The sequence below is a fragment of the Chrysemys picta genome, chromosome 1 (genome assembly GCF_011386835.1).
Source record: "Chrysemys picta bellii isolate R12L10 chromosome 1, ASM1138683v2, whole genome shotgun sequence".
Lineage (NCBI taxonomy): Eukaryota > Metazoa > Chordata > Testudines > Emydidae > Chrysemys > Chrysemys picta.
This window is the reverse complement of record NC_088791.1, coordinates 189,425,191-189,440,100: the sequence shown is the minus strand read 5'-3', so window position 1 is coordinate 189,440,100 and position 14,910 is coordinate 189,425,191. Positions and strand designations below refer to the sequence as shown.

The 14,910-nt window shown below is 41.0% G+C and overlaps 1 protein-coding gene across 5 annotated transcripts in view; it reads left to right on the top strand.

Moving 5' to 3' along the window:
* Positions 1 to 14,910, top strand: part of TIAM1 (TIAM Rac1 associated GEF 1) — a 270,110-nt gene that overhangs the window by 57,803 nt on the left and 197,397 nt on the right. For 4 of the 5 annotated variants that reach the window (XM_008165270.4, XM_042855753.2, XM_005283901.5 and 1 more), the window contains exon 2: positions 8,612 to 8,808. The exons of the other annotated variant lie outside the window; for it this stretch is intronic. The gene's annotated coding sequence lies outside the window, so the exon portion shown is untranslated. The remainder of the gene's footprint in view (positions 1 to 8,611; positions 8,809 to 14,910) is intronic. 5 annotated transcript variants of the gene reach the window in all.

Sequence of the window (14,910 nt, the reverse complement as noted above, 5' to 3'; positions counted from 1 at the left end):
AGACAGTGGCATTTCTCAGAGAATTGTACAATAGTGGCACAAAAAAGAATCAATTTGACCCTTCTTTTCCCTTTTGCTTTTTGTTTTTAAAACGAAGGGAGAATTTTCAAAGCAGGTAGAATGGTGAATGGTATCAAACAAGATATGTCTGGCTTTTGGAAAATGTATCTGCATTTAATAACCTTGCAAGAAATACAGATGTTTGCATTTTATAGTGAAGAAGTTAGTCATAGTCATAGAGTCATAGGGTGGAAGGGACCTCAGGAGGTCATCTAAAGTCATCTAAAGTTCTTCCTTTAAAAGTGTGCTCTGTATCTTAGTAAAAGCATCTTCTTTCAGTATCCATGGTAAGTGCTCCTTCATAGTAGAGTAACAAACATAACCGACAATAACATGGTTACATAAAACAAGCAAAATGCCAGACCTAAACTGAAGGTTGCCCCTGTCAGCACTATATTTGTGTGCTTCGCTCTTTTCCCAGAGCAAAATCTACCAGAAGCACCAACAGACTCAGTGGCACATTTAATTTAACGCATTAGCTGTGTACCTCTCATTATCTGAGTAAAACTGGACTTGGTTTCCTCCTACTCTCATGTGCTCATCACAGAATAATTGCATGATTCATCACAACAGACCCTCTCTGCTCATGAGAGGCTAATCACAGGAATATCGCTGGTCAGGGTTGAGGTGCACTAGCAGCGCTATATGAAGAAGAATTCAGAGTATGTGTTTGCACTGTGTCTTGATATAATCAGTTCTATCAAACCCTTACTCTCACAAGCCACCATACTCTCCCAGAAAACCAGCATCGAGGAAAGAGAGGACTTGCTGCTGAGTGCACAAAATACATGTTTACTTTCTGAGTTTTCTGAAAAAATCTAGATGGTTCTTTGCAACTTAGTGGGAGCCTGTCCCCATGTGGTCATGTAGGTTTCCACTTTGATTGGAAATACATTCAATAGGGTTTTTGGCATGTTAGAAGATGTAATATGTAAAATCCATTGAGTACATAACATCATGCAAAGAGTTAGATTTAAAATAAACAAAGCTGAGGAAATTCATTGTGTGCTACTTCATCCGCAACTTGCCTAGAGCATTTAGCTATTGCAGCACATATGGCATGTAAGATTAGCCACTGTTCTGAGACCCATGCAGTGCTGACCATAATAGAGTGACTGAATGACAGAGTAGGAGACTCTGAATTTTCTCATTTTTTGTGGTACAGCATTACTAAAGTGTGTAGGAAATAAACCCACTGTGTGTGGGTCTGCAAAACTGGGACATGGCACTTTATTTTGATAGCAAACTGCTGCTGCTTCCCTTTTTACCTTATGAAGCAGATGTACCTTCATCTAAAGAATTTTTGGGGCATTTACAAATACCTTCACCAGCCAGTCTTGAAAAATCTGCCAGATCTCACTAATAGATGGAGATCTAAAGCTACAAAAGATGAGGATGAGGGTGGACCCATCACCAAGGTTCAGGGGCAACTCCTTGGTGAGAAGTATAGGTCTCCTGCCCCTTCCACGCCAATGCCAGAAGGGGAATGATGCTGGGATTCCTTTTGGTTGCTGTCCCTGGACCCTGTATCTTTCATATTAGTATTTGATTAGCAAGTGTCTAATAAATATGACCCTCCCACTTTAACTGCAGGAAGGGTAAAGGTGCTTTTTATATTTTCCTACCCACCCCCTATAAAGTCTCTTGCTTTCACTCAAGGTTTTGGCATTTGGGTATGGGGAGAGAAGAGGAAACAGGTCTTCAGTACATTAACCCTCTCCTTATTCACAGTCTCCATATTTTGGGAGGCAGAGGGAAGGGTGGGTGTTGGAAGCATCCTCCCAATGAATATCGGCAGCTTTCTCAGGCTACATAAAGATGACATTTTTGATAATTTCTCTGGTGTCCACAGGGTTCTGAATAGTAGCTGTATGCTTCCCACAACCTTGTTAACTCATCCTTATTGCTGCTTGGTAGCAGATGCAGCTGTGAGCAGCAGCAGAGGCACTGGAGCTGTCTGTCTGCAGACTCTGGAAAGACATCACTGCATCGCTTGGCATTTGGACTGTTTCCAAGGTAGAAGCTTCATTATTTTAAATGAAAGCTGAAGTTCTTCAGAAATGGATGGCATGTTCCCTCCTCTCTCCAGGGAAAGCTTCCCCTTTGCCATGAGTGAGTGGTTTTTCAGGCCTTATTGACCAAGAAGCAGCTAATACAAAATAAAGCTATGAAATTTATATTATAGCAATTAATCCGTCAGCCCTAATATTTTCCACTTGTAAACTGCCTGTGCTAACAGATGCATACTGTTGCAACTGAATAGATGTCCTTGTCAGAAATCAAAGATTTGTTATATTTGACTGACTGCAATATTGTGGAAACTCCACACCCAGCATTTAAATTTAGTGCAATGATTAGTGGAACAGAAAGTTTCCAATTATTAGCTAAAATGAATAGTTTTACTATTGTTGTTTGTGCTTGAGCAAAGCTGTAGTAGGAACAGTGTTATGTAGTCAGGGAACAGTCAATGTAAGTTTCAGGTTTCAGTTCAGTCTCATAGAATACATTGAAATTGGTCAATAAATTCTTGTTTCATTTTAGTAGAGTAGCTAATCTTCAGCATGGGTCATACAAACTCTTAGACTGAGATTTGGGTTGATTTTTATGAAATTTCACAGTTAATGACATTTCATTTGAGGTAACACAAAACAGGGATTTCTGGCCCTCTGAGTCAGGGAGCCCTGGGTACCTGCAGATCAGGATTTAACAGAGCCTGTTGTTTCCCTTTGTAATGTTTGCACGCCACTGGTGTAGCTTGTCACGTGCAATCTGTACAAACTTGTGTAATTTTGATCAGTTTGACATATGAATTATATAACTAGCTGGATTTTTATTATAAAATGTATATTTTTTGATGTATGGTAAATTTCATATGGTGGTTTTTAGGGGTAATTTAGAGGAATATATTTTTTTAAGTAAAACCAAAAATTACAAAAGGAGCTTACTAAGCTTCTCTGAGGATTTCAGTGTTGGATTTGCTATATGAAATCTGAGCTTCCTTGGAAAACTGCAGTAAAGTTGACAAACTTAAAGATGCAAGTTAATTTAATGGCTGTTGATGAAACAGTGACAGAGGTTATTGCAGGGTCAGCATCTAGGCAGGCAGACTGAAGTTAATGGGGTCTGTTCTAGTGCTGGGGTCAACCCACAGAGCTCATTGTAGGATTCAGGCCGTTGTTTGCAAACTGCCAGATTCTGCTGTTTTTTACTTACTCTGTGAGTAGCTCCGTTATCCTGCCACTCTTAGTCACATGGTACCTTATACTACAAGCAGCTCTGTTATCTAAGTCATAAGTAGCACTGTTGTCAATAGAGCTGATTGTGAAGTAAAGCACTACCTGAGTGGCAGAGTCTGGCCCAAAGCATCGAGTAATGCTAGAGTATTTCTACAGCTGTTTTTTTGCTTTTCGTGCAACTGAACAAGGTTGGCTTGTTTGTTATCCTTTCTCTGTGTTGATGGATTAAGTTGCTGTTTTGTTGCCCGTAATTACTCTGATGACCAAAAGTAACAAAATGAACAGGTCTGTTCATGCTGAGCATTGATAGCTTCTGTGGTTATTTCTTTCCCCCCAGAGTTAAAGCTATGAAGTTAGAGATGAAACCTGTATTTCCTATTTTCCAGGCTGATATTGTAATTGTTATTAGGGTCTTTGTTTACAAAGATCCAAGATGAATTAAGGCTGCTTTTAAATTAGAATAATTGTCAAAAGTCTGGAGAACTATGTGGGCGATCAAAAATATTTCACATGAGGGTGGGGGCCATGCAAAGCCAAATTCCATAAAATAGACAAATATAACTATACAAACCTGTGTGTTAGAAAAGAACATAATGTCTATACTGGGTCAGAACAAAGGTCCTTCTAGCCCAGTATCCTGTCCTCCGCCAGTGGCCAATGCCAGGTACCTCAGAGGGAATGAACAGAACAGGTAATCATCAAGTGATACATCCCTGTTGCCCATTCCCAACTTCTGGCAAACAGGGGCTAGGGACACCATCTCTGCCCATCCTGGCTAATAGCCATTGATGGACCTATCCTCCTTGAACTTACCTAATTCTTTTTTGAACCCTGTTATAGTCTTGGTCTTCACAACATCCTCTGGCAAAGAATTCCACAGGTTGACTGTGCATTGTATGAAGAAATACTTTCTTTTGTTTTAAATCTGCTGCCTATTAATTTCATTTGGTGACCCCTAGTTCTTGTGTTATGAGAAGGAGTAAATAACATTTCCTTATTTACTTTCTCCACACCAGTCATGATTTTATAGACCTCTATCATATCTCTTCCCCCCCCCCCCCCGTCGTCTCTTTTCCAAGCTGAAAAGTCCCTGTCTTATTAATCTCTCCTCATATGGCAGCCATTCCATACCCCTAATCATTTTTGTTGCCCTTTTCTGAACCTTTTCCAATTCCAATATATCTCTTTTTGAGATGGGGCAACCACATCTGCACGCAGTATTCAAGATAAAATCTCGAGTGATGTGGAGGAAGTGAATAAGGAAAAGTTAACTACTTGTTCCCATAGTATGAGTAGGGGCCACCAAATGAAATTAATGGGCAGCAGGTTTAAAACAAATAAAAGGAAGTTCTTCTTCACACAGCACACAATCAACTTGTGGAACTCCTTGCCTGAGGAGGTTGTGAAGGCTAGGACTATAACCGGGTTTAAAAAAGAACTGGATAAATTCATGGAGGTTAAGTTCATTAATGGCCATTAGCCAGGATGGGTAAGGAATGGTGTCCCTAGCCTCTGTTTGTCAGAGGGTGGTGATGGATGGCAGGAGAGAGATCACTTGATCATTACCTGTTAAGTTCACTCCCTCTGGGGCACCTGGCATTGGCCACTGTTGGCAGACAGGATACTGGGCTGAATGGACCTTTGTTCTGACCCAGTACGGCCATTCTTATGTTCTTATGTGTTCTTATGATGTGGTCATACCATGGATTTACACAGAGGCAATATGATGTTTCTGTCTTGTTACCCTAATAGATAATTAGATAGAAAGTGTGAAAAATTGGGACAGAAGCTGGGGGGTAATAGGCACCTATATAAGAAAAAGTCCTGAATATCGGGACTGTCCCTATAAAATCGGGACATCTGGTTACCCTATTATCTATCCCCTTCTTAATGATTCCCAACATTCTGTTTGCTTTTTTGACTGTCGTTGCACATTGAGTGGATGTTTTCAGAGAACTATCCGCAATGACTCCAAGATCTTTCTCGAGTAGTAACAGCTAATTTAGACCCCATCATTTTATATGTATAGTTGCGATTGTTTGCCAATGTGCATTACTTTGCATTTATCAACATTGATAAAGGTTTAACTTTTCACATAGTCAAATATTAAAATAACAAAAAGAAGTAACTTCGCCCTCCTTTAACATTTATCAACCCATAATCTGTGCATCAAGGAATACTGGAGAAAAGGGAGCAAGCTATTGATTATTTATATTACAGTAACACTTAGAGGACCCAATTGAAATTGAGATACCATTGTAATAGGTGCTGTACAAACACATAATGACAGACTGTCCCTTCCCAGACAGATTACAATCTACATAGACAAGACAGACAAAGGGTGGGAAGGGAGACAGACTCGGTGAGGTGACTTGTCCAACATCACACAGCAGGTCAGTGATATGTGGGTTCCATTCCCAGCTGTCTCTTGACTCCCAGTCCAATACCTTTATCTGCTAGACCAGTGGTTTCCAAACTTTTTTCTGGGGACCCAGTTGAAGAAAATTGTTGTTGCCTGCAACCCAATGGAGCTGGGGATAAGGGGTTTGGGGTGTGGGAGGGGCTCAGGGCTGCGACAGAGGGTTGGGGTGCGAGGGTGAGGGCTGTGGGGTGGAGCCGTGAATGAGGGGTTCAGGATGTGGGAGGGGGCTCAGGGCTGGGGCAGGGAGTTAGGGTACGGAAGGGTGTCAGGGCTCTGAACTGGGGTGCAGGCTCTGAGGGGGCAGGGATGAGGGGTTTGGGGTGCAGGTTCCCAGCCAATGGGCGTGCGGAGCCAGTGCTCGGGGTGGGGGAAGCACATGGAGCCCCATGGCCCCCCTGCCTAGAAGCTGGACTCACTGCTGGCCGCTTCCAGGGCGCAATGTGGTGTCGAAACAGGTAGGCACTAGCCTGCCTTAGCTGGGCAGCACCGCTGACGGGACTTTTAACGTCCTGGTCGGTGGTGCTGACCGGAGCCACCCAGTGCCTTAAATGCCGCGACCCAAACTTTGAAAAACGCTGCGTTAGACTGGGCTGCAGCCTAAAATGAGTCAATGGCATATTCTGTTGTCATAAGACCAAACTGGTCTCTTTTCTCTTAAATTTGATATATCACTTCAAATTTTAATAGAACAAATTGATTTAAAAGAACAAGTTAGAACTGCCATCCTGGAAATAATGTGTGGGCTCTTAAGTGCTTAAGTCTCACTGAAAGCAGTTCCTAAGTAGAGTTAGGTGAATGATGGATTTTTTTGGTTTGGTGATACTTTTTTTGGAATTTTTCAGTAAATTGAAAAGCTGAGGAAAATTTTTAGTTGAAACTAATCAAAATGTTTTGGTAATGTCAAAATAAATGCTATAAATGACAACGGGTAGTCATTGGGCCGGGGAAAGAGACTGAAGCAGTTGGGAGCCCTCTCGCAAAGTAATCTCTCTCAACTGTTTCATGTAAGCAATGTGGGCTTCTAGTCTGACCAGTGTTAATCACCCTCATCTGTGAAAGCAGTAGTTCAGTCTCCATACCCCTCTGCTGGTATTGCCAGCAATGGAGCCAGTAAATTTGTTTGTTGAATGCATTTCACCCTGTTTGTGATCTCTGCAACATTAGATTCTCTCATGGATTGAAAATTTTTATTTCACAAGTAAAATAATAAGAAAAGAATATATTAAGTTTTTAAAGTTTTTATGAACACTTACTTTAGTGACGTTATTTATTACCGAGGAATCTACTTACGTTTCATTAAATCTTACTAGGCGTAATTCATGTGACTATGGAGAAGTATCTCTGTCATCAGAGTCTCTCATTCCCAACAGTTGAAAGCATAATTAAACTTTCTCAGTCATAAGGGAGCTATTCTTTTAATTACAGCATCTTCTTTATGCCATGCAAAGCATTCAGCCTACAAAGAATAGCTTGACAGTTTACTAAATTTGATATGCATGCTTTCTTACTATCCCTTTTTCTTAGATACAATGCTGACCAGAAGAAATGACACTGAAACACCCATAGTACTACTGTACCCTTTGCGTTGGCTGAAGCTGGTGAATTTTTTTTGAAGTATTAATAGCATCAATAGACTTTTCTAGTGAAGTAGGACAAATAGGACAAAACCACATCAGAAGTTACTTTTCTAGGCTTTCTTCACCGTCTTTGTTCTATTGACTCTCTCAAAAAAACAAATTTTTAGATGAAAGTTCAGTATTTGGGGAAAAAATGTAACGAAAATTGTGATTTCTCTATGAAATACACACAACTTCCAGATGTGTAAATGGGTGTGTGTAAATTGATACTTTTAAAATGTTAATTATAGAATGGTAATTCCCAGAATGCCAAAAGGGTGCCTTATATGGAGCTCCCAGGGGACTACAAGCAGGGGACATGCTCTTGTGGTTAGGGGATTGGACTGAGATTTCGGACATCTGGTATCACTTCCTAGCTCTGCAACGAACTTCCTGTGTGATTTTGGGCAAGTCGCTTAATGTCTCTGTGTCTGTTACTCTCTTCTGTAAGATAGGTTTACTAGCATGGGGGATTGGTGTATGGATACATGCATTAATATTTGTGAGGCATTCTAATTCCATGGGGATTAGGCCTGGATAGGTACTTCGATGTAGGCACACTGAGTTAAAACACACCTACATACTTTGCATAAAGGCTCATCTGGTTGTTGAGTCAAGTCCTAAGTAATGTTCTGTATTATGTAATATTTCTCTTGTTTTTTTTCTTTTCGTGAAACTAGCCATTTTCTTTATATATTAAAAATGCACTTTTCCTGCCTTTTAATTTAGATCCCTGATCTATTTATTTCATAGCTCCTGATTTAGATCTTAATTTTGCATATGTTGAAGTGCGCATGCTTCGGTATCATACACCATACCTACAGTTGGAACAACCGAAATGTGTCTGTATTCATCTTATGTAATTATCCTTATGATGGATACCTTTATGATCCTTCCCCATCTTGATTTTTTCCCTTCTAATTTGCAAAGCAAATTCTGCTTCGTGGGTAGTGTGTGTCATTACAAGAGTTTTCCCTAGCAACCAGATATTTCTAATAATAGCCCAAATTCATTGCCAAAAATCTTGAAATGTGGCAGAGCATCTTTGAACCCCAGGATGTTACACTGCAGCCTCTCTGATAAGTTAAAGCCTACAGTTTCTTTCAAATAATTGAATAAAATAAGGTTTACTGAACTGTAAGTAAAATTGATTCTGTGAATAGTGTATGGTTGTTTGAGCCATAAGAGAAATTCCTCCGATGCTTACATATTAAAAAAAAAGCTTGTGAAGTCAAAATGTTTTTGCTGTGTATCCATGTGTATGATTTCATTTACAGCTTCCTGTCTGAACAGTCATCTGCTTGATGAGCACCTGATCTTGAGAGACATGTATTGCCTTGATAAGCCATGCTGTATTTGATGTTATCTACATAATTGTTGCTGTTGGACCTTCTGCATCTGTTACCTGGAGCAGCACACTATATGATTGCAAGACAGGATGAGCAATTAAGGTCTTTCCTTTCGTGCAGTTGAGGTATGTATGGTCTTCATTATGTGCCTATTAACAGACTTTGATTTATAGAGAATATTTAAGGTATCTTTCGTGTGTGGCCATTCTCTCTTCTGCATCTCTCCATTTAAAGAAACCCCCAGTCCTTCCTTTTCATAGAGCTCCAGAAATAAAAGATGTAAAAGACTTATTAGGTCACTAATTCATCCTTTGGCATTGCAGCATTTCCCTTTACAGTTGATTTTAATTGCTTCCCTTTGGAAGCTATTTCATAGTCTAATAGATTTCACTGTTCTTTTTTTCTCTTAATATTCAGCCTAAATTTTCCTCTGTTGATTTCATCTCAGTTATGTCCTTTTGTTCCACTTTAACAATTCCTTTCCCTCCTTGGAGTTTAGATTCTTTTACAGTATTTTTCCTTGGATTGTTTTTCCTTGTAATATAACTAATGAATTTAAGCAAATGTCTTTTAAATTAGCTGGCATCACATCATAAGTTGGTTTGTTTATAACTTCCTACCACAGGAGTAGTTTTCAGCCCTATAGTGAAAAGGTGACCAATTTAATTAAAATAGAATATGCCGTAATTTTCAATTTAAAAAAAAGTTATTATAAAAGATGTGACAGTGAAAGCACTACGAATGAAGTTCTTTCTTTATCTCCAGAATGTATTCAGGATGTGCAATGCAAGCTTCCCCACACTATCTTGCCTATATGCCATAACTCCTGTTTTTGGTAGGACACTTTATCCTGCAGCAAGGGCTTGTTTGCACTGAGAAAATGCATCAACTAGCATTATGTTTAAACATGATTTTACCCTTAGCATGGACAAGAATAGTCCTGTTTAAAAAAAATCTTAGAGATGTGGTAGGTACCAAGTTTTATTTAACATCATGTTAAAGCATGTGGCTAACACATTTTGTAACATGATGTGTTTCCGATGGTACACCTAGCCTAAGAGGACAGTTCAATCTCTGCATACTTTACTGAGATGGCCGATAATAACATCAGCTGGTGCCAATTGTGAGGGTGAATTTCCTGATTTAGAGAACTGCCTAGCAGGAACTGCATTAAGAACCTAATCCAAAGCCACCTGAAATCAATATATGTCTCTTCATTGACTTCAGTGGGCTTTGTATTAAGCCCTGAGACCACTAACTCATTTCACACTGACCACTGAGTAGCCTTCAGGTGATATAAGGGCACAATAAATATGTGCCTTCCTTGGTGTATCTAAAACATAGAAATATACAATTTTCCATTATGGATCATATCATTGCTCCTTTGAGGCTGAAATCCTACACACAGCAATGACCACTACTTGTTATGTGTAGAGGAAGGGGAAAAAATGTGCAATACTCTACATGATTTAAGGTTTCCTTCCTGACTTGTGATCAGATTGCACCTTGAAGCATGAGATTTGTTTACTCCTGGCTTTGCCCACATGACTAAAAATGTTCTTATGTAACATACAATTCTCTATCTGTCCCTCCCTCGTAAATAGAGGTGTGACCTCCAAATAAGTACAGTAACTCCTCACTTAACGATGTAGTTATGTTCCTGAAAAATGCGACTTTAAGCGAAACGATGTTAAGCGAATCCAATTTCCTCATAAGAATTAATGTAAATGAGGGGGTTTGGTTCCAGGGAAATTTTTTTCACCAGACAAAAGACACCCCCCCCCCCCCCCCCCCCACACACACACACACAATTTAATACTGGTACACAGTGATGATGATTGTGAAGCTTGGTTGAGGTGGTGGAGTCAGAGGGTGGGATATTTCCCAGGGAATGTCTTACTGTTAAATGAACTAGCAAGTGACTGAGTGCTCAAGGGTTAACTCTCACACTCTACAAGGCAGCAGGAAAGGAGGGAGGGCAGACAGAGACTTACAGTGTGTGTGTGGGAGAGAGAGATGCGCATTTCCTCTTTAAGTATGAAGAGTGGGGTCAGAAGTACACTGCCTTGTTAATTAGATCAGCAAGCTGAGATGGACTGCAGCTGCTGCTGCCTGGAAGCTCCCTCTGTCGTGTTCCCCCCCTCCCCCCCATGGAAGATGGGGTAAGTGGGGTGCAGGAGCAGGGGGACACCCTGACAGCCCCCCTATCTCCCCCCACAGCAAGCATGAGTCTCAGGGAGCAGCTCCAAGGCAGAGGGCAGGAGCAGCACATGGCAGTGGGGGGAGGGACAACTGCAATTGATAGCCTGCCGGGCAGCTGCTGCATACGGAACTTAGGGGAGCCGGGAGCTGATAGGGGGGCTTCTGGTCCACCCTGGTTCCAAGCCCCCACCAGCTAGCTCCCCCGGGCTGCTCTTCCTGCAAGCAGTGGACAAAACAGGTGTCTGCCAAACAACGTTATAAGGGAGCATTGCACAACTTTAAACGAGCATGTTCCCTAATTGATCAGCAACGTAACAACATTAACCGAGACGACTTTAAGTGAGGAGTTACTGTAAACACAATTTTGTATGTTGATTAAAAATGATATCACTGAGGTATGTATTTCTGGATCAGAAGTTATAGATTGTTGATTAATGTAGAAAACAAGAGAAGCCACCAATAACATAATAAAATGTCATACTTTGATTCACTTTTATACATGTGGTAGAAAAATGATAATCAGATGTAAAATTTGCATTAAGTCAAATAGTTAAAAAAATTCTAATAGTTCATTCTCCAGGGCAATCCTGCCATATGTGTTCAGTTTTCGGAAGTTTGATTGTATACATCATCTGCTTTTAGTTCCAAACAATATAACATTTATTACTGAATTCAGAACAAGTTGTTTTGGAAAAAATTCTGTAAGGAGTCAAAAGCTGTCTGTAATTTTGATTTCTGCTATGGCATCATTACTATATACAGTATATACCATCTGCGTAAATGAGGATGGTAATGAATATGTATAACACTTAAGTGACTGTTAATTGTCCTAATGATATTCATTGTGATTACAAAAAGAAGAACAGGAGTACTTGTGGCACCTTAGAGACTAACAAATTTATTAGAGCATAAGCTTTCGTGGACTACAGCCCACTTCTGCGGATACAGACTAACACGGCTGTTACTCTGAAATTGTGATTACAGTCTCTTCAAGGAATATTACAAATACTTCTCTACTTGGGAATACAACTAGATTCTTTCAAGTATCGGGGGGGTAGCCGTGTTAGTCTGTATCCACAAAAACAACAAGGAGTCCGGTGGCACCGTAAAGACTAACAGATCTATTTGGGCATAAGCTTTTGTGGGTAAAGCTTTTGTGGGATGCATCTGAAGAAGTGAGGTTTTTTACCCATGAAAGCTTATGCCCAAATAAATCTGTTAGCCTTTAAGATGCCACCAGACTCCTTGTTGTTTTAACTAGATTCTTTGGTTCTTTTCCTGGCTGCCCCCTTCCTCCTGCCATGTACAGAAATCCAGTAAATAAAATCAACATTTTAAAGGTGGGGACCATCTTACAAAACTTTGCTGGATAATTTAGTAAGAACACAATCTTTCTTCCTTGTCATTTTTACTCCTGGGGGAATTCTGTGCCAAAAAATTAAAATTTTTTAAATTCTGCACATTTTATTTGTCAAAATAACACTATATAATCACGCCAGTTTCAATTATTTTGGTAATTTATTTCAAAATACCTGTCAGCAAGTATGTCTGTAACAATACAGACACACACAAAATTCCCCCAGGAGCAGAGAGTTAAGGAAACCCCTATGACAACCCAGTTCTTGTTTCTCTGCTCCTCCCCTTGGAGCCCAGGCAGGGGGCCAGACACTTATACCCCCTTCTCCCCCAGAGCCCAGGGATCCAGATGGAGAAACAGCCTGATGCTGGGTCCTAGGCTTGCACGGAGTTTCCTGTGCACCACCGCCTCCTTCCTTCAAGGCATGCTGGGAACCCTCCAGTTCCCACCGCCTCCTCTCCTGGCCTTGTGTTCTATTTGTGAGCTAGGCTCGGCCGGGTCCAGCGGCCCCTAGTGGCAGACAACATCTCTGCAGCCCATTTCTGGGGGGTGGGGGGGTGGAGAAAGGAAATTGTGTGCACACAACATTAATTTCTGTTAAGTTCTGTGTTGCGCAGTGGCGCAGAATTCCCCCAGGAGTAAATTTTAAGATCCTATTTCACTGCCTACATCTAAGTCTGTGTTTTATTGTATAGGTGGAAGCATGACTGGGACTAGGGTGACCAGACTGCAAGTGTGAAAAATCAGGACAGGGTGGGGGGTAATAGGTACCTCTATAAGACAAAGCCCCAGATATCCGAACTGTCCGTATAAAATCAGGACATCTGGTCACCCTAACTGGGACACTTTTAAAAAATTTCTTTTGGTGCTATAGCTGCATGTCCAGTGTGAAGGTCCAACTGTGGGCAGGTTGTGGTGTGCAGATCCACACTCTGGAAACACATGTTCAGAGATAAACCGCTAACTCCCGTATCCCCTTAGGGGTGCAATCTCAAGCACCTTCTGGGTGGTGCTGGGTGCCTAGTGTTAATGAAGGGCCAGCATTATCCTAGGTACTTTACCGATCGATATAAAGACAGAGTTCCTGGCTGAATGAACATACTGCAACACATTTGGTGATGGCAACCTGGCCTACATGGCTGTGCAGGTATATTAGGAGGACTAAAACTCTCACTTCCATGCCTCTGTGCAGTCTGCCTAGATCTTGGGTGTGAAAGGATAAAAATACACTACGTAGCAGCTATTCTCCCTACCACAGTGGGGCGAACAGCAGTCACATAATGGGATCTTGGCTCTACTCCCAGTGCACTGTCTAGAGAAGTTTAGGGAGTGGAAGTACGGGTATGTCTACACTTAAATCGCTACAGTAGCGCAGTTGCAGCTCTCGTGCTTCAGCGTAGACAACACCTACAGGATGGGTTCTCCCATCAGCACAGATAATCCACCAGCTCCCTGAGAAGTGGTAGCTGGGTTGATGGAAGAATTTTCATCAACCTAGCACTGTCTACATCGTGGTATAGGTTGGCTTAGTTATGTGATTTGGGGGTGTGGATTTTTCATGCCCTTGAGACACGTAGGTATGCTGATGTAAGTTCCCTGTGTAGACCAGCCCTGCATGTGTGTTGTAATCTGCTTGAAAGAGCCAGTACTGAGGAAGAATTAAGGAAGGAATCAGATGCTCTGAGGTGTGGTTCCTTCCATGCAAGCCCCACCGCTTACGTATGGCATTGTAAAAATGCAATCCAGTCCTACAAGGGTGCCATGCAAACAGGAGGAAAGTGGGAACGAAAAGGAGCAACAAAACACAAAGCATTGCAGTTGTGAAATGGAGCATGTCTTACAATATGCACAATTAAAAACAATTGAGTTGAAATATTCGTAATACATTCGTTTCAGTAGGATTTGAGGGAACTAAGCACCAAAATGGAAGTAAAACAAAACCAGTATTTTATTGTGTTACTGATTTGTTTTTCTACTGTTCATTTGCATGGATGTTTCTAGCAGGACTTGATAGACTTTTTGAAAACCCACTTCTCTTCTCTCTGATTTAATGTTCAGTTCCTGTATTTTGTTGTTTGAAGGAGAGTGTGTGGGTAATTACTCCAAAATCCTAATAAAAATAAATGAGGGTTATGGGGAAGGGAAGACCAGGAATTTGGACATTTATCCACTGCCTGATCGACAAAAATGTACTGTGATTATCTCCCTGATGAGAGGATATTGTCTGTTTTTCATTATAATTGAACCAAAAAAAGTTGCTTCCTAATCAAAGTACTCACTTTTATTCTTGATATGGCAAAAATTAAATTGCTGGTAGACAAATATAGTGAAAGACCAAAGTTGTGAGTTCATAGAATCAATGTTCAGCAAAGCTAAGGGTTGAGATTGGGGAGGGGAGGAGGGGACTTACTTCTATACCAATTACATAATGAGTCTGAGAAGCTGTCTGATGTGGACATTTGGAGTAGACTTCCCATTGGAGATGGAAGAAGATTCTGGACCTGACGGTTGCTGCCTTGCATTCTTGTCATCACTTACGCCTGTGCGAAGTGAGTGTGAAAAGCTACCACTGTAAGTGAGAGGAATTCTGACTTGGTGCTATTTTGCAACCACTTTGCACTCCCTTTGCACAGATGTAAAATAACACAAATGGCAAGGCAGGGCAGAC